This window comes from Pan paniscus, chromosome 5 (assembly GCF_029289425.2).
Source record: "Pan paniscus chromosome 5, NHGRI_mPanPan1-v2.0_pri, whole genome shotgun sequence".
Lineage (NCBI taxonomy): Eukaryota > Metazoa > Chordata > Mammalia > Primates > Hominidae > Pan > Pan paniscus.
In genome coordinates, this window is record NC_073254.2 from 149536696 (window position 1) to 149557209 (window position 20514).

Genomic DNA, 20514 nt, shown 5'->3' on the forward strand with positions numbered 1-20514 from the left:
TTCATGAGGACAGCTTCCCTCGAACTCCAGGGGGAGGATTTCCAGCAAGTCCCACCAGAGTGGTGCCACAGTGAACTGCTCCATGCCCCTCCACAGTTGGTATCTCAGCCCCTGGAGGAGTGGCCTTTTTCTTGGGTGCTCTATCCCAGCCCCAGGGTTGTGGCTCTCCCTATGTCTACTGTTCTTTACTTGTTTGCATTCTCCATGCCTCTATTAGCCGATTCCTCATTACTGAAATCCCCTATTAATTATTTATGTTAAACTTTCTCTATTTTTATGTGATTTCTGTCTCCTGTTGGACTCTGATAGAACCCCTCAGTGACAAAGAAGAGAGAAAGGTTCTCAGTGCTTCACAGAAAGAAATGCTGCTTTTCCCCTGAGCATTTCTGTTCCATTTACCCATCTTCCTAACAACACCCTCCCTGCTCTCTGTGCTTGGTCATCAATGGCTTAACCCCATTGAATATTCTTCCCATAAAGGTCTCCTACTTCCCTCACTCCCAATTTCCCCAAATCTGTGCCTGTCTTAGACAAAATCTTGGGGGGATGAGTAAGAAAAATCACTTTAATTTCCTCATGAAATGTACCAAAGTAAAACCTGCACCTTGACCTTTAAGAAAATTCCCAACTTTATATTCTGTAACAGATACTTGAATAAGACTCTGACTTGATCAATATTGCAAACTGCCAAGTTTGTGAAAGTTCCTGAAAATCATGCTGAGAAACAGCAGAAATTTGTTCATAATATGAAGGTCAGTTGAGAATTTCTGAATTGCATTGGACAGGATCAGAGCCACGATGGCCTGGTTTGACACTATAATCTGTCTCAACCATGGCACACAGAAAATCGGTGTTCATTATATAATTTTCCAGGTCATGACCAGAGTAGTGACAAATTTACTTCCCATGATGATTATAAATAAAAGAAATGCACTGTAAGTGCAAGTTAGAGATGCTGAAATATACATTACACTTACTTCTTTGATCTGATTCCTCTACTGGCCTTTATCCTCTTGGCCCAAATAGACATGTGCTCCAATTATTTCTCTAGGTGTAGGTAAATTTAATCTCACCTACAAAAAGAAAGATTCATTTGAAAAATTAGCATCTGAGCATAAAATATGAAACAAACAATGGACTTTTGTCCAATAACAGAAATACATGACCAGATTCCATTTCACAAGCATGCTGCAAAGGGTACAGAGCTATTCATTTTATATCTGAAACCCATTCATTTAAGAATACGACGTAAAACCCAGTTCCCAAAACCTGCATAAATATTGTACTGAGGCTCAGCCTAGGTAGTGCTTGGCCTTGCAAGTTTCATTTTGATATACATTATGGTCTGTTCACCTCTTCAATTAGTCTCAGAGGTGAAAGACATAGAGGATTTTTCTCTTGAAGCACTATGAATCTCAGAGGGTATAGTAGCGGAAGGGTTTTAGAGGGTGGAAAAGGGTGAGAGCTGAATGGGGCCCATATAGGGTATGTGCAGAGTGTCGTGTGGATTCGAGTGCTAAAGATGAGGACGGCCTTGGGGTCTGGGGCCTCTGGAGGTAATCAGCATATATAGAGATGAATGACACCATGATATTAACCCTGGCCGACCCTAGTCAGATAGCAGAAACAAGACTTTGGGTGCTGAGGAGTAGAGAAGTCAAAATACAGAAAGTGCTAGAAAAAGAACTTAACAAAGATAAATGTGGAGAGTGGGATGAGTGGTGCAGAGGACTGCTATTTTTTTAAGCCATTAATTTGTTAAAAAGTAAAATGGTCTGAAAGGCATCATTTTGATAATAATTTTAAAAACTAATTTTGAGCCACAGATAAAGATCCAATGAAGCGTCTCAAACCCCGCCAACATCTCTGAAAGCCTAAGGCCCTGAAACTATGAGTTACAGTCCTTGTTACATTCCAAATGTTTATCTAAAACCCAGACCTCCCTCTCAGTCTCCTATCCCACATATCCAAATGCCTTTTCAACATATCTACTTGTATGTCTAATAGGAACCTCAAATTTTATATGTCCAGAACCCAAATCCTGATCTTTTTCTCCCTATTATCACCAAAACTAAAACTAAAACAAACTCCTTCATAGAAGTTATACATAACCAAATTGCTCAGATCATTTCATTGCATAATTCCCTCCAAATCCTTTGCCTCCTCTCGCTTTGTTTGTGGTCTTATGTTTTTTATGCTTTTAAAATTTTTTTGACAAAATACATATAACATAAAATTTATGATTAACATTTTTAAGTGTATACTTCAGTGGTATTAACTACATTCACATTGTTATGCAACCATAACCATTATCCATCTTCAGAACTCTTTTCATCTTGCAAATCTGAAACTCTGTACCCCTTAAACAACAAATACCTTCAGTCCCTGGCAACCACCACCTAATTTCTGTCTCTATGAATTTAAATACTCTAGGTATCTCATATAAGTGGAACCATACAGAATGCATCCTTTTGTGACTGGCTTATTTCACTTAATATATTGTCCTCAAGGTTCATCCATGTATCAGAATTTCCTTCCTTTTTAAGGCTGAATAATATTGCATTGTATGTATACACCACATTTTGTTTATCCATTCATCTGTCAAAGGACACTTGTAATGCCTCCATCTTTGGCTATTTGAATAATGCTTCTCTAAACACAAGTGTACAAATATCTGTTTGAGACTCTTCTTTTAATTCTTTTGGATATATACCCAGAAGTGAAATGGTTGGATCAAATTGTTTGGTGTATTCTTTGGCAAAACTACAACCCTGGTCAAATTCTCTCTCTCTCTCTCTTTCCCCGCCCCCACCCGCCCCCATCTCTCACTCTCTCTCTCTCTCTCTCTGTGCCTAATTTAACCCTGCACTCCTACAGCTGTTCATGGCAGCAGGAGAAACAAAAACATTAAATTCTCTCAATTCACGACTAAAAACTAGTATGAACAACCACCCTGGTTTGCCCAGGACTATTCCATTTTTAGCACTGAAAGTCTAAATCCCAGAAAACCCATGAATTCCAAGCAAACTGGGACAGTGTGTCACCCTACCAGAAACCTGAAACAGGCCTTGATCACACCTTGCAATCAATTGTACTTTCCTAGGCCTTTTATCCTCCTACTCCCTCCATCTCCCCAATCCTTTCCCTGCCAACCCCTGGTAACCACCATTCGACCCTCTGCTACTATGAGTTAAACATTTTAACTTTTTGAATTTCTACATATATGTGAGATCATGTTGTATTTGTCATTTCATTCACACCTTCTACTCACTCCTTAAGCCTCCAGCACATCTCCTCTCCTCACTCTCAACTGATTATCTTGATTCCTATTCCAATGATTAAACAGAAGCATCCAGAAATTAACTTTCCAAGTCCTACCACCATCTACCCACTTGCCATGGTCTATACCCATAATCTTTGACTTCCCTCCTAGTACCTATCTGTAAATCATCCATTTACCTAGAGAGGAACTCTCCGTGTTCCTCTCTAAAGCCACTTCCTTGTTTTGTGAACTACATCCCATTCCTTCTCATCTACTGAAGAAACTCTCTGTAGCAATTATCCCCTCATTTTAAACATCAATTTCTCCTTTACTGGGTTATTTCCAAAAACAATAAAATATTCCGTTATTACTCCTATGATTAAAAAAAAAAAAAAAGAAAAACAACCCCACTTCCCCTGTCAGCGGTTAGACCATGTCTCTAATCTTCTTTACAAGCAAAACTCTCTGAAAGCGTTTTCACATATTTTCTCCAATTCTTCTCCTCTCAGTCTCTCTTAAACCCTCTTGAACCTAGCTTTTTGTTCCCTACCAAGATATTAAATCTGCTCTTGTCAAAATCACCAATGATCTTTATGTTGCTAAATTCAATGATTGATTTTCAGCCCTCTTGTTACTTGTTAATAACATTTGGTAAGTTAGATGAGTTACATCTGATAGGTTGATATACTTGGTCAGTCCTTGTTATCTAATACATTGCTGGGTCTTCCTCCTGTCTCCTCATTTCCTTTTCTTCTCTTTCTTGACTGCTGAAAATCTGGTGTGCTCTGTATCTGTTTTTGGCCCTTATCTCTTTTAGATTCATACTTTTCAAGAAAAAGTTTTTAATTTTAAAAATTGAAAAAAAAAGTAGATATTTATGGTGTACCTGATGTTTGAAAACATATATATATGTATGTAGTGGAATGGCTAAATCAACCTAATTAACATATGTATTATCTCACATATTTGTGATGATAAAATCTTTTTATCAATTTTCAAGCATATAATACATTGTTATTTTTGTACAATAGATTTCTTGAACTTGTTGCTCCTGTCTAACCAAAATTTTGTAAACTTTGATGAACATCTCCCCAATCCCTTCCCAGCCAACCCCTGGTAACCACTATTCGACCCTCTGCTACTACAAGTTAAACATTTTAACTTTTTGAATTTCTACATATATGTGAGATCATGTTGTATTTGTCATTTCATTCTTGGCTTATTTCACTTAAAATAATGTTCTTTAGGTTCATCCGTGTTGTCACAAATGGCAGAATTTTCTGTTTGTAAGGCTGTATAGTATTCCACTATGTATATATCCCACATTTTCTTTATCCACTCATTCACTGATGGACACTTGGGGTGATTCCATATCTTTATCTTGGCTATAGTGAATTGTGCTGCAATGAACATGTGAGTGCAGGTGTCTCTTCAACATACTGATCTCATTTCCTTTGGATATATGCCCAGTAATGGGATTGCTGGATCACATGGTAGTTCTATTTTTAATTTTTTGAGAAACCTCAATACCAGTTTCCATAATGACTGTGTGACTCCCACCAACAGCGTGCAAGGGTTCCCTCTCCTCCACATCCTCACCCACACTCGTTACCTTTTGTCTTTTTGATAACAGTCGTTCTAACAGCTGTAAGGTGATAGCTCACTGTGGTTTTAATTTGTATCTCTCTGATGATTAGTCATGTTGAAGATTTCTTCTATATCTGCTGGCCATTTGTATGTCTTCTTTTGGAAGATGTCTATTGATGGGGTTCAGGACATGCTACCTCAAAATATGACACGATGGCATTTTGAAACCACCCTTACAAGGCTGATGAGAATTATAAGCCAAGATTTCAGCAGAATTATAGTTAGGCATTAACCAGGGTGCATTGGTGAACCTATATCCACTTTCTTACAGCTGCTGACTAAGAATCTACGTAGAGCATGCTGACCCGGCTCCTGCATTGTTCCTGTAGATAAGATTTGTGATATAAAATTATAAAACCTTTTGTACTCAATAATTGCTTAAGGTATTTTTCGTCTTTATTTTTTATTGAGACGGAGTCTCGCTCTGCTGTCCAAGCTGTTCAAGCCATTCTCTTGTATCAGCCTTCTGAGTAGCAGGGATTACAGATGCGCGCCACCCATGGCTGGCTAATTTTTGTATTTTTTAGTAGAGACGGGGTTTTGCCACCTTAGCCAGGTTGGTCTCGAACTCCTGACCTCAAGTGATCCTGCCTCGACCTCCTAGAGGGCTGGATTACAGGCGTGAGCCACCACACTCAGCCAAGAATTGCTTAAGGTATTTTAAATCCTTAATTCCAGCAGAATGGCTGATGCTAACCAGTCTGAAGACTCCCCTTACAAGGGAACTGACAGCACAAGAATGCAGTTTCTACATCACCCTGTCCGATGATTTCACATCTCACTTCTTGACCAACTGGCAATCCCCACACTTCAGTCTATTCCCCATCCAGACCCCTTAAAACCCCTACCCTCAAACCTCTTGGGAAGGTAGATTTGAGGTTTCTTCTTGTTAAGCTGCCCTACAATTATTAAACTTTTTTTCTGTTGCAACCCCTGGTGTCTCGGTATATTTACTCACTGTGCATCAAGCAATGAACCTATTACAGTTACAATTTGAGAAAACAGCAGAAGCAGGAAGGTCTCTCTGACTGTCTCCCACCCTCCTGCCCTGAATAAGGTCTTCATTCCAGAGGCACCCATCCTATACACAGAGAAAAGGAATGTTCTTATCTTTGAAGACATACAGAAACAGAGAAGAATCTGAACAAACAGGCCTTGTTAAGTTTCTCCTAGTTTATTATCATTAGATCATACCCCTTTTATCCAATTATACTTCTCTGTAGCTATCTGCTTTTTCATCAAATTTAGCATAAAAATACACATTCTCTGTTTCTTTGGGAGTTTATTTCCAAAGGCTCCCAAGTCACATAAAACTTATTTTAAATAAATTTGTAATTTTTAAATTAATCTGTCTTTTGTTATAGGAGCCACAATCATGTACCTTGTGATGAGTAAGGAAAATATATTTCTTTTCCTTTACTATTCAGGGTTTTTGCCCATTTTTAAGTGGAGTTATTTATTTTCTTGCTATTGTGTTGTCTGAGTTCTTTATATATTTAGTATATTAATCCCATTTCAGACATATCGTTTGCAGATATTTTCTCCCATTCCAAAGGTTGTCTTTTCACTCTGTTGATTGTTTCCTTTGCTGTGCAGAAGAATTTTTAATTTGATCTGATCCCATTTGTCTATTTTTGCTTTTGTTACCTAACCTTTTGTTAGGCATTATTTGATCCACACTCATTCTTTTGGTGATCACACCCAGCTTCCTGCCTTTAAAGATGCTGACTGCCCTCAAATTTATATCTCCAACCCAAACCTCTCTCCTGAACTTCAGCTTCACACACTTTAGTTGCCTAACTAGTATCTCCACTTGGAAGTTAGACATCTCAAATATATCCCAAAACTGAAATTTACAATCTTTATTATCTCATTCCAAGCTTTTTCTCCCTAAAGGCTTCCCTATCATAAATGATGGTAAATGTATATTTTCAGTCTCTCAAGCCAAAATATTTGGAACCATCCTTGAGTCTTATATATTTCTTTTACAGTTTATATCCAAATTATCAGAAAATGCTATTTGGTCTACCTTCAAAATACACCATGTTGCAGTTGGTGTTTTGCTGGTGTTTCTGCTGTTCAGTAAGGGGTGGCTGTGACATTTTCCTGGCAGTTTTTCTGCTTCAGCTTGGGTAATTTCAAAATAACAGAAAAATAGAGCAAGCTAATGAATCAAAGGGTATAGCATGGGTGTGATACTCTAATTGCTTCTAAGAATTTCCTTTTCTTCCAAGAAGTTATGCTTAGAAACACATACACGTAGCTGAAAAAAGATGAAAAGTAAAGTAAGACTATAGCTCTGGTACAATGGTTTAATATGTTCTGTACAGGGTCTATCACATTCAGTGCTTAATGACTACTCACTGACACAAATAATACTATATTACATTTATATAGTGGCTTTCTATGCACCCAGTGTTGTTATATGCATCTCATTCAACACACTTACTCTTTACAACAATCCTACCAAACACTGAAGTCCTTGAGGGCAGAGAGTGCTTTGCATCCCCAAACACTAGCAAAGGGCCTGGCGCTCAGTGACTGTCCAGGAAATGTTTGTTGAAGGGGTTGACTCACTGACATAGGCTTATTATCCTCGTTTTACAGCTGATAAAATAAGACTCAAAGAGATAGAATGACTTGTTCAATATCACCATGCTAATAACTGGGAGTCAGCCATCTTCTAATTCCCAAGTGAGTGTTCTCCACAATAATCACAAGCTATAATTACTTCGGAATGAGTTATGGCATCTCTGTAAAGCGGGATATAACACATTAGAGTAATAATCTAACACCGTAGGATTGCTAAAGTTTTAGTGCAGATCTCTGCTACAAAAGCAAAGCTAAACGTTGGGGCAATATTTTGCCAGAGATCTTAGTTATTTGCTTTTGCAACAAAGAGTCCACACAATGAGAGAATGCTATGGGGCTTCCAGAAAGATGGTCATCTCACCTCTATTTGAATACTGCTCCCAGACAGCCCACTCTATATTGGAATTCTTTACTGTTAGAAAGATATTTCTTATTTAATATAACAAATATCTACTGAATTTCTACTGTCACTGAATCAAAGCTAGGTCTACTCACTCAGTGCAATACAGTGCACTAAAGCCAAACATCCACAGAGAGGTTTTACAGCAAGAGAAAGGAGGGTGTTTACTTGCAGGACACCAAAAAAGGAGAATCAGGAAGCTCATGCTTAAGACTCAACCTCCCTGGTGATTTACAAGCAAGGGTTTTTAAAGGCAGGGGTACATTTAAGGAAAGCAGAAGTTAAAGGCAAAATCATGAATCCATACATGGAGGTTATACACTGATTTGGCCTAAAAAGGCGGGATATCTTGAAGTGGAGGCTTACAGGTCATAGGGAGATTCAAAGATTCTCTGAATCGCTGTTGGTTAAAGAAGAGAAACTTTGTCTAAAAACTTGGGGTCAGCAGAAATGAATGTTAGGGTCTGGCCTGTGGGAATGACTTTCTCCAGGCCTCTCAGGAAGAAATTTAGAACATAGAACCGCCATCGGAGTTCAGTCCTCAGTTCCCCCTTACCTGAGGTCTATATGCCAGCAGATGGCATTGTCTATTTGGTGGGGTCTAGGTTTCTGAAAAACAACTCAAGGACATAAGATATTATCTTTAGTTTCTACAGAAAAACAAACATCTTGTGACTCTAACTTCCTTGGCTATTTTCTTAAGTTATTATTACTTGCTTGCTTATCAGGTTGCCTATTTCCTTCTCAAGGCTAGGCAGGTGCTGAAACTTTCCTTGAAGGAACTCAAGATTGTCCTTTATTTCTGTGCTTGGTGGTTGAGGGAGCAGCAGGCCCCCAAGAGTGGTGGCTGCTCTAACTACTAACAGTCGTTTGGAGTTTTCTACTCCATATGTTTAATCTTTGTCTGCCTCCCTACCCTACTCCACCTACCTTTTTAAATCTCTGAAGGCTACTATCATACCTACTCTAAGTAGCCCCATTCCTTTCTTCTGGGTTATTTTCAACCATGTTTCATGTGACATCATGTCCATATTTCTCATCATCCTGGTCCTCGTGCTCTGAATAAAAATTAGATTATCACCAGTCCTCTTAAAATGTACTTAGCAGAACTTAATATAATTCCTCAGGATAATTTGAAAATGCAGGATTTAGAGGCTAAGTCTTCTCTTGCTTGACTCTCCCTAACTTTAGTTGACAGAATTTCAAATAATTGCCTTTTTTTCCCAAATGTATTGCTTCATGTAGAGTATACTAAATGTATGTTCAGCTGAAGAACAATTTTTTCAATTCACAGAAACTTTTGCCCAGAGAGCTGCACCAAGCCTGTGTACTCACAATTTTTTAAAGATTCTAATAAACAACTTCATAATTTTCTTGAAGTTCATCTTCATTGTTTCTGTATAGCTTTTGACATTGAAGGCTAAACACACCGAGTTTGCAGGCCAATTTTACCTAAACAGTAATTCTTCCTCAACCACAGGTAAAGTCCTGGGCTTGGGCTATTCTTACCTTAGCAGCTCTTGGTAAATGATGCATTACTCAGCCCATCCTTGAAACCTCATGTCCCACAGGATTTGCCGTAGTCCCCTAAGTAGGACCCATTGGACAGAAGCACTTTCCCCACAAGCCCTCCTGAAATCAGCATTTGCGTTACTGGGTTTGACCTTAGTTTTCTGATTGCTAGCCACCTCTGGATAAGTGCTTGACCTGATTTTCTTTATGTTTAGCTATTGGCCAGGGTCATGTTCTAACTGGGTAGAACACTTGGCATCTCAACTTCATTCTGTCACCTTCTATATGAAAATTTCACTGGCTCTGTTCTGCCCACCAGATTGGACTACCGTAGATATTGATAGCTGCTCAATCAAGCTGAGGTTCACAGTATCCTTTTGGACAGGTATCTGGACTGCAGGTCTCCCTTTTCTAAGAGTGGCCTTACAGCTGGATCAAGTCCCCTAAGTCCTGGCTTCATCCCAAGTTCTAGCCTCCATCTCTCCTAATCTGCCTGTGTACATCTATGATTTCAGCAAGCCTCAGTCCAAAACCAAGCCTGCTAAAACTCCTGTAATAATCTTTCACTTGAACTTGTCTCTCATAAACAGTTGTCCACACTTTGTTGATTTGATAGGCTTATTTTTTTCTCCACTCAACTTGTGAACAACACAACAAAAAATGTTGTTCAGTCTTTTCCAGTACAAGAAGAAAGGAAAAAAAAAGGTTGACTCGAGCTATGTCAGCCTGTGTGAGGCTTCTCTCTGGTTTTTAAAACAATCACCAATCAAAACTGTTTGGGTAAGGTTGCTTAAGCATACTATAATTGAATTCACATTCTACAATTTTATAGTGGAAACAAGAAAGATGTAGTCAAATATTTGCCTAATTTAATGCTATTTCAAGGACAGTCTCTTAATCCACTAATCCTAGTTTAAAAAGAGAAGAAAGTTGAGATTTATTTGGCCTGTGTTCTTCCTAGTGAACCTATTTTAGTCCCTCATACACATGCTTACCGATTTATAGTTATTGCAACTACAAACAGGTGGAAACAGCCTGGGATTAGTTAAATAGTGGCAAGAGACGACTCCTACAGGTAACAGGTTCCCTTGACAGAGAATCACAGCACCTTTTTTAAGACCGTTTTGAAGTATGTTCCTTAAGTAGTTTAATAAATAAACAACAAGGGTAATGTAGAATTTTTAAACACAGTTTTACATCTTCTCTCAGAATGAAAAGAAAGACGAATTTTGGCATTTGTCAGAACTGGTTTCAACCTACAACTAGACAGCTACATGACCTGAAGGTCTTTAATTTTGAATTTCCCTGTGTGTCAATGAGAGCATAGTATCTTACAACTTGATTGCCAGGATTAAACTGAAATGTAAAACAACTAATATGTAAGAATTTAATAAAGGTAAAATCCCTTTCTCTTCATTCTCTTCTAAATGTTAATCTAAAATTTCTTATACAATTAATTTTCCTCTTTAAGATTTAGTTTCCTATTCTATATAACAGAACAAAACTTTTATAAAACATATTGTCACCATTATCTCCTTTCAATATCTTCCAACTTACCCTAAGTGAATCTAAATGAATACTAGTTTCCAACTTTCTTCAGCCATATAGAAACATGGGAAAAATTAGTAAAATAGGTATATTCTCCCCAGTTACTAAAAGGGTAATGAAGTGCTCATACTAATGCTTTTGAGAATATCCTATTTTATTTAGATTGGGTATATGTGATTATATTAAATAAACAGTATTCTTTTAAAACACGTAGACCTTGCACATAACTCTCCATATTTGGAGGTGGAAGGTGGGCTTTCCGAATGTTCCCCTCTCCACCAGCCCATTTCTCCCAGACTGCTCTCTTTAATGGGTTATTCCTGTCACACATGACTAAACTTCCTGACATTGCCATTTTTTTCACACGGAAGCATCTAGTTAAATCTGCTACTCCTGCTGCCATTTAGGGGATATTGTTTCATCTCCACCTATATGTGTACCTTATTTAAAAAAACATTGTTTTCATTTTCCAACTACTGTCTGCAGTCATCCTCTGATGCCTTCCACATAGTGCAGACTCAGCAATCAGGACCAGCTTATTCTCTCCTGGACCTTTTGCTCCCCAAAATCCCCCCTATTTTTTCAGTGCTCTCAGGTGGTCCCACACTTGATGCTTCTAAAGCCAAAGTCTCATTCGTGGCAACAAATAACCAAGCAAGCCCCATGCCATGTCAGCCAGCCAGGGCACCCAAATTGTCTTCTTCAATGGCCATGGCATGACTTTCCAGGTTCAACCAATCTCAAGGCAGCTTTGGAACAATCAAGAAACACTTATGCCCTAGGTTCCAACTAATATGTGGGAGGTAAGCACACAAGAAATAAGAAAGAAATTGCCAAAGAGTATACTATTTACAATTATTTTCTTTATGTTACATTTTATACAACCTTACAGAGCTTTGTTAAATGGCTAGAATGTCTAACAAGCCCAGAAAATATTCTCTACCTCCTCTCTTACCTTGAGCTGACATTTTTTAAAAACAAGTAATCAATTGAAAGACTCTCGAGTACCTAAAAGAAGCAGGGAAAGAACTGGGAGCCCCGTGTTTGAGTCAAATTCAAAATTTGCTTAATGACCTTGGGTAAATTGCTTTGCCTCTTTGAGTCTGTTTCCTCATCTATAAATGAGAATGACATTATCTTCTTCCTAAGACTATTGTGAGGGATAAATGAGAGTATATTTGAAAGGATTTCAGAAAATATAAAGTGCCAAACATATGGTAAGTGCTATCATCCAATTCCAGCCAAATAACAGAGTAGAACCACTCATCAGATGAGGGGGAAGCTACAAAATGTGCAATTTGGATCAGCGCACGAATTTCATTCCCCAAACCACAAAATTATCATCCCTGCTTCAAGACACCATACTGGTCTCTCACATCTTATAGAATGTATATTTTCAAAGACAATGTGTAGAGATTTCCAGGGCTCTGGAAAATGGAATTGTTACCCCTGGGAGTTTAAGAAGAGAAATACAAATATTGATCTTAAAATAAGCTCATTATGTGGCATTTTGTTAGTGGTGACTAGAGAAATAACAAAAAGATTTGATGTAAATGTGATTTAATCTCTCATGGAGAATTAATGTCTTCTCATATGTAGACATAGACAATTTTCTAAGGTAAACTATATTTTTCCTACTTACTTTGCAATCATTTCTAACATATTTCCTAATCGTCCCTCACCTCCTCCACTCTAATCCTATGGGAAAGCCTTTGCCCATCCCTGTCCGTTCGTTTGCCTTATCAGTTTGCCATCTATTTGTTGTCAACCCCCAAATACATGTCTCCAGCTCAGACCCCTCTCTTGATGGACAGACTTTGATTTCTGACTGCCACTCAATGCCTCTACTTAAATGTCAAACACATCTCAAATTGAACTCCTGATCTGTGCTCTCTCTCTGTACCCACAGTTTTCTCCGTCTTAGTTAATGGGTACTCATTTTCCAGTTGGTTAGACCAAACACTTTAGAGGCACATTTCCACACTCATTCTATCAGGAAATCTTATTAGCCCTACTCTTCAAAACAAATACCAATCTAACCACTTCTCACTGATGCTACAGCTACCATTTTCGTCATAGCCACCAACATCTATTGCCTAGGATACACAATAGCCTTTTGAAACTTACATCAGTATATGCCATGGCTCTGCTCAAAACCCTCCAGTGGTAACCCACAGTACTCCAGGGAGAGCCTGACAAGAGCTGGTTCTACTGGTACCTCTATGACCTCATTATCCTAATCTTCTACCCCAGCTCACCCTGCCTCAGCCACACTGGCCTTTTTACTGTTCTGTGAATATCCAGGCACATTCCCTTCTTATGACCTCTGTACTAGTTTTTTTATCTGCCTGGTGAATGCCCTAAGAGATCCATATAGCTAACTCCTTCACATTGCTCACTTTCTGAAGGAGGCCTGCACTGACCATCCTATTTAAAATTGCAATTCCCCTCCCTGGCACTACAGATCCATCGTATCTTCTTCTTATTCTTTTTTTAATCTTCTCTAAATGTATAGTACTAATAACTCCAATATGATCTTTTTTTTTTTTTCTGTCTTTCTGTATTCAAAAATAAAACCACAAGGGCAATGTCTCAGATAGAGTACCTGGCACTCAGAAGATATTTGTTAAATAAATGACTTCAGTCTCTCAGTTTTCTAGAATCTTGAAAGTTGGGTCATGGCATGTATTTGTTTCCTATTGCTATTCTAACAAGTGACAAGTAATTTTGTGTCATAAAACAAGATAAATGTATCCTCCTACAATTCTAAAGATTGGAAGTCTAAAATAAGGTTTTCAGCAGGATATCCTCCTTCTGGGGACTTCAGATCTCTGTTTCTTTGCCTTTTTCAGTCCTAGAGATTCCCTGTACTCCTTGGCTCATAGTCCCTTCTTATCACTCCACCTTCTTGCTTCTGTTGCCATATTTCCTACTACTCTTACTCTGATCTCCTGCCTCCCTCTTAAAGTATCTTAAAGAAGCAGTAAAAGGTTGAGGTGATTAGGGCCATTAGTAGGGCCATTATTAGAGCCATTAGACTTGTGATTACATGAGGCCCACACAGATAATCCAGGATAACTTTCCCATCTCAAGATCCTTAATTTATTCACACCTGCAAAATCCCTTTTGCCATATAAAATAACATTCACAAGTCCCAGGACTTAGGACTTGAACATCTTTTGGGTGGAAGGATAATATTCAACCTACCAGGTTGAATATGAGAAACAGCTAAAACTACAACAGCTGAACAGATGTGAAGGAAACTACTACAAAACTATATTTGCCAGTGGAGCAGGCACAATAAGGAATAGCCAAATTGGGGTTCAAGCTTTATTCAAATAACTTGGGAGACAGATAATATAATTTATATTTAGGCACCTACTGGAGATAGAAAGAAAACCAGTAGATTTGGGTTACGGAAGTTTTGATCAAAGAGCTAAGAGACAAGAGTGAGAACTTGGTCCAGGGTGAAACACGGCAATTCTCCTAAGCCACATAAAGGATTTTGGACTTGGTTCTAAGGGAAATTGGAAACCACTGACAGGGCTTACATAGGAAAGTGGCCTAATAAGACATACATTTTGAAACATATCACTCTTGCAATGTGGGAAAAGAGTGAAGAGCAAGAGGATATGTGAAAAGACCACTTGGGAGAATGATGCAGTAGTCAAGGTGATAGAAGCTTGCTATTGTATTGAGTCTTAGTTTCCTCTCTGTCAAATGAAGATCACATTATTATCAGCCTCACCTAGCTTTTGCAATGATTCAGTAAGAATACACATAAATCACCATGTTGGGTACATAAACAATGCTGGCTACTGGCATTGTAACTCTGTGTTATCTATTCCTAATACAAAATTACAGAGCTACTGCTTAAAAGGAAATAAGGTATTGATTATATCTAAAACAAGGTATTTAAAAACCGATAAAACATTGACCTAAGCACAACAGGATAAGAAGCTACCCTCTGCACTGTCTGATTAGGTTGAGAAAATAGGTCTTTCCACACCTCTTGCTAATAGAAGTAAGAGACGACAGCGAGCTCAGAGGGAACTTTGGGCCCTGGATGTTAGTAACAGGGAAACAGGGAGAAACAAAATCACCACAGCGACATTTGGTTGCCAAAGATGCAATATTATGAAAATGAACAATGTTGAGGGTCTCAGAAGTGCTTTTCCTTGTGTCTCCAAGCAATGAGGTCGAATAGTATTGAGTATAGGAATAGACTTGGGCATGGCAAGTGAGCTCAAGTTGTGGCTCTATCATTTACTAGGCTTACCATTGGGAAAGTAACGTAAACTCTCTGAGCTTCAGTTACTTCTGAAATTAAGATAACAACAGAAATATATTACATAATGACTTTTCATCAGAATTTAATGAGAAAATGCTTGCAAAGTGCTAACACAGTGCATGACACAAAGTACTCAAATAGTTGTTATTATATTATTTATGCTGTAGCCTTTTTTTCTTATATGTTGTTCAGTCCAGTATCTTTCAAGAAATTGTGAAATAGCACCCTGAAAGTTAAGGGAGGCAGAAAAGAGACCAGAAAGGAAGCAGCAGAGAGAATACTAGGGTCAATATCAAGTCATTTTTACCAAGCAGAGAACACACTCGCCTATGATTCAAGCAAGGATGGGGAATTGTGTTGCAGTCGAAGTGTGTCAGCAAAGAGCAGACTAAGAGCCAGCAAGGGAAGATATAGGTCAGAGCCAAGGGGAAGACAGAATGACAGTATCGACAAGAAGAGGTCATCTCCTGGAGTGTCCGGCTTACTGTCGCCAGGAATCCAACAGCCCACAGGAGGAGGACGAGGATAAACGAGAACACCGGGCATACTCTTGAACTGCAGCTGCCTTCTCTGAAAATACAGGCACATTAACTCTCCTTAGATGAAAAGGGGAAAGAAACTCTTTGTTTGCAGTCTTATCCAGAGAGGATTGAGTGCCTCCTATTGGAGTGCGAAAAAGAACCACTTAAAACAAGACTGCTGTTGTCAACAAATAAAATTAGGAAGACAAATCTCATCAGATACTATCAAGACTAAGAGAGACTAGTACTTCTGAGCTTTCCAATAGATTTGGACTGCCAAGGTTTATAAGTTGCATATGGCTAGGAAAATAAAATAGGTAATCTAATTTTCCAAAAGCCAAGGGAGTGTGAGTCGAAGATAAGAAAAGAAGGCTTACATAAATAAGCCTCCTCAGGAGGAGAATGGGAGAGTTGCCTAATCCACATTCTTCCCTTTTGATGTCCCATGAACTCAGGCTGAGAAGAACACATTTAATGCTATGGGAAGGAAGAACTTGGATTTTTGTCTCAGCAAAGTACGTAGAACAGGCACTTTGAATAGCTGCCATAAGATGAATTTAGAAATTTTCAGAACTATAAAGTATAAGATGTCTTCAGCAAACTAGATATGATTGGTTATAGGTTATGCCCATACAAAAAAAAAATTTCAATGGCTCCCCATTGCCTAATGATTACAAGATCCTCCCCCTGGTTTTGAAAAACCTTCCCTTTCTCTGTTCAGTCCCTACGGTGGGATAAGGAAACCCTGAGTGTCCCAAGTGCCATTTCACCTGTGTGTGAAGACTGACAAGAGGATGCCCAGTCCAAATTCTAAATTCCCAAGAAAAAAGGACCGTCCATCTCAAGGCAAGCATCCACTCTTGGTCCAATTACACACAGTGAGCCCCACACCACAAACATGGCTCCCAGAACATGTGCAATGGGGAAAGGAAACTGTGGATTTGTTAGAGATCCTAAAGTGTGTCCAGATTACTTTTCCCTGTCTTTATCTCCTGATTGCTACACTCAATCACATTAGACCTGTTGGAAAAATAAATTTCACAGGACTTCAAGGCCAAGGTTTGGAAAATGGTCAGTATATGTGCTTAGGCTCATAAATCTTAACTTATATTGTACCTTCCTAAGCTTAAAGGGCATGGGTCTTAGTAAAAGTGACAAAATCACATCAAGGTGGGGATGTTCAGGGTGCAGCTTCTCTGGTATGTGCTGGTTCCTTACCAGGGAACAGGTGTAGATGCCAGTGCACATGTCATGGAAGCCTGGCACTGGGGTATTTCGAGTCTCTTTTAAATGTATGTCACTTTGAAATGATAGTGTTATTACCTTAAAAAGATCATCAGTGCCATATGGTTGAATTAGTCTCAGTTGATTTTTGCCTAAGTCTCATGCCTGTAGCTACAGAATAGCACCTAGTTCTCATAGATGAGTGATCATTCATCTGCAAAGCCACAGGGCCCAGGAGGTACTGAGCATGACGGACTTGGCCATGGCCTGTCACACAGGTCCCACTCAGTGCCCCCACAGAAAGAAGCCTCTTCCTTATCCTTCCAAGTGGTGCAGTATCTCCCTCCTTCCCATCACTAGAACACTGTGGTTTTGTTTCCCGGATTAGATTGTAAACATTACAGCACTGCTTTGCTGTCAGTTTGAATCCTGGCTCAGCCACTTAACCATGTGACCTGGGAGAGAGAGTTGCCAACTGAGAAAAAGGAGATAAAAATATCACCCTCTTAGGTGTGCTGTGAAAATTAAAAGGCAATGTATATAAAGCACATAACATGCTGCCTGGTACAAAGGAACTGCCCAATAAAGGCAAATAACATCAATATTATTTTTTGAGAGAAGAGTCAGTATCTTACTGCTATTTGCGTGCAATGCCTGTACCTAAGTACAAAAACAATACATTAAATAGAAAAATGGCCACTCCAGGACAATGCCTCCAGCCACCTGACACAGAGACTTGCCAAATGCCTAACGTGAAGACACAGCATTGGCAGGTTGCTAGACTTGCCTATCTTCTTTGAATCCCTCTTTGGTTGCTAGACTTGCCTGAGTTTTTCAAATCCCTTAAGAATCCTACCTATCTGTGGATGCTAGACTTGCCTCTGTGGTTGCTAGATTTGCTTGTCTTCTTTGAATCCCTTTAGAATCCTATCTATCACATGTGGGTAAGTTCTAGGAGTGTATTAGCCACAAATATCCACTGAGCACCTATTATGTGCGAATTACTGGCTTTTAAACATTGGAGACACCTGATGAGAAAAAAAAAGACCCTGTTCTCAAGGTGCCAACCATCTCATTCCTGAATGCATTATCTACTTTAACTCTTAATGTTCACCTCGTGTTCACTAATTCAAAAATTTACACAATTCCATGGTTTGCAATGATTTCAGATTTTCCAGCTGAAGCAGCAGCATCTTTTCCAGTTGACAGCATCCCTCAGGCCACCACTGTCAGCCCTACTCTTGCTCTGGTTCTATTACAACAGCATCAGGGCCACTGCTGTCATCATAACTAACATTCACAAATGATGGGTACAATTTACAAAGTATTTTGTGTAAATTATCTCATTTATTGTATCCAGATGGGATACGTATGAGTTGCTTTACCATAGCTCTATACAGCACAGTCTCTGCTGGTTTTTAGCATCTTTTTAAATAAGCCTAGATGCTCAGTTTTCTTTTTGTCCACAACAGGTCACTGAGTCTTTGTCTTTATGTAACAATTTATATGTTATCCACCAAGCTTCTCTTCTAGGTTCAGACTCAGGGTAACACATTTCGTGTTTGAAATTTTGTGTTTCTCCCAAATCCATGGCTTTGTACTTACCATCCTTTGAAGGTCATCTGCTACCTTTGCACCCATTCAGAGTGTGATCATTCTTACAGTCCGAAGTCAGATCCCAAAGCATCTTCATTCTGAAATGATCTTATGCTGCCCTAGGAAGGAAAGTTTCTTATTTTTATTAATTTTTATCCACTAAACATGTATCTTAGTCATAACATTTAAAATCTTAGTCATTACTTTTCTCTATCTACAGAATTCATTTTCCTTATTTTCTTCTGTGGGTAGTTTCCTACTAAATGAGTCTGACAGAGCCATAGAAGTTGCACATGTACCAGGATATATTTTGGTGTAAAAGTTTGAGAAATAATTTTAAAATCTCAAACACATCTATCAGTTTCCCTCTACCTAAATGCTTTTTCACTCTCACTCAGGATGATGCAATACTGCTCTGTGGTGAATTACCACGGCCATTCTGGTGGGTCAGTGCTCATGCCACATTAGTGATTGAAATTTGACCATCACTCATGTGTCCATAAGTTTATGTGTATACAATTGCTTCAAAGAGAATAAAATACCTAGGAATCCAACTTACAAGGGATGTGAAGGACCTCTTCAAGGAGAACTACAAACCACTGCTCAATGAAATAAAAGAGGATACAAACAAATGGAAGAACATTCCATGCCCATGGGTAGGAAGAATCAATATCGTGAAAATGGCCATACTGCCCAAGGTAATTTATAAATTCAACGCCACCCCCATCAAGCTACCAATGACCTTCCTCACAGAATTGTTAAAAACTACTTTAAAGTTCATATGAAACCAAAAAAGAGCCCGCATCGCCAAGTCAATCCTAAGCCAAAAGAACAAAGCTGGAGGCATCACGCTACCTGACTTCAAACTATACTACAAGGCTACAGTAACCAAAACAGCATGGTACTGGTACCAAAACAGAGATATAGATCAATGGAACAGAACAGAGCTCTCAGAAATAATGCCACATATCTATAACCATCTGATCTTTGACAAACCTGACAAAAACAAGAGATGGGGAAAGGATTCCCTATTTAATAAATGGTGCTGGGAAAACTGGCTGGCCATATGGAGAAAGCTGAAACTGGATCCCTTCCTTATACCTTACACAAAAATTAATTCAAGATGGTTAAAGACTTAAATCTTAGACCTAAAACCATAAAAACCCTAGAAGAAAACCTAGGCAATACCATTCAGGACATAGGCATGGGTAAGGACTTCATGTCTAAAACACCAAAAGCAATGGCAACAAAAGCCAAAATTGACAAATGGGATCTAATTAAACTAAAGAGCTTCTGCACAGCAAAAGAAACTATCAGCAGAGTGAACAGGCAACCTAGAAAATGGGAGAAAATTTTTGCAACCTACTCATCTGACAAAGGGCTAATATCCAGAATCTACAATGAACTCAAACAAATTTACAAGAAAAAAACAAACAACCCCATCAAAAAGTGGACAAAGGATATGAACAGACACTTCTCAAAAGAAGACATTTATGCAGCCAAAAGACACATGAAAAAATGCTCATCATCACTGGCCATCAGAGAAATGCAAATCAAAACCACAATGAGATACCATCTCACACCAGTTAAAATGGCGATCATTAAAAAGTCAGGAAACAACAGGTGCTGGAGAGGATGTGGAGAAATAGGAACACTTTTACACTGTTGGCGGGACTGTAAACTAGTTCAACCATTGTGGAAGTCAGTGTGGCAATTCCTCAGGGATCTAGAACTAGAAATACCATTTGACCCAGCCATCCCATTACTGGGTATATACCCAAAGGATTATAAATCATGCTGCTATAAAGACACATGCACACATATGTTTATTGTGGCACTATTCACAACAGCAAAGACTTGGAACCAACCCAAATGTCCAACAACGATAGACTGGATTAAGCAAATGTGTCACATATACACC

The 20514-nt window shown here is 38.8% G+C and overlaps 1 long non-coding RNA gene across 1 annotated transcript in view; it reads right to left on the minus strand.

Annotated features, from left to right (window-relative positions):
• The window catches only part of LOC103783148 (uncharacterized), an 84445-nt gene that overhangs the window by 48528 nt on the left and 15403 nt on the right, over positions 1–20514 (minus strand). The window contains exons 3-4 of the long non-coding RNA XR_010112514.1: positions 18603–18712; positions 978–1073 (exon numbers count right to left, since the gene is read on the minus strand). This is a non-coding gene — a long non-coding RNA (uncharacterized LOC103783148). The remainder of the gene's footprint in view (positions 1–977; positions 1074–18602; positions 18713–20514) is intronic.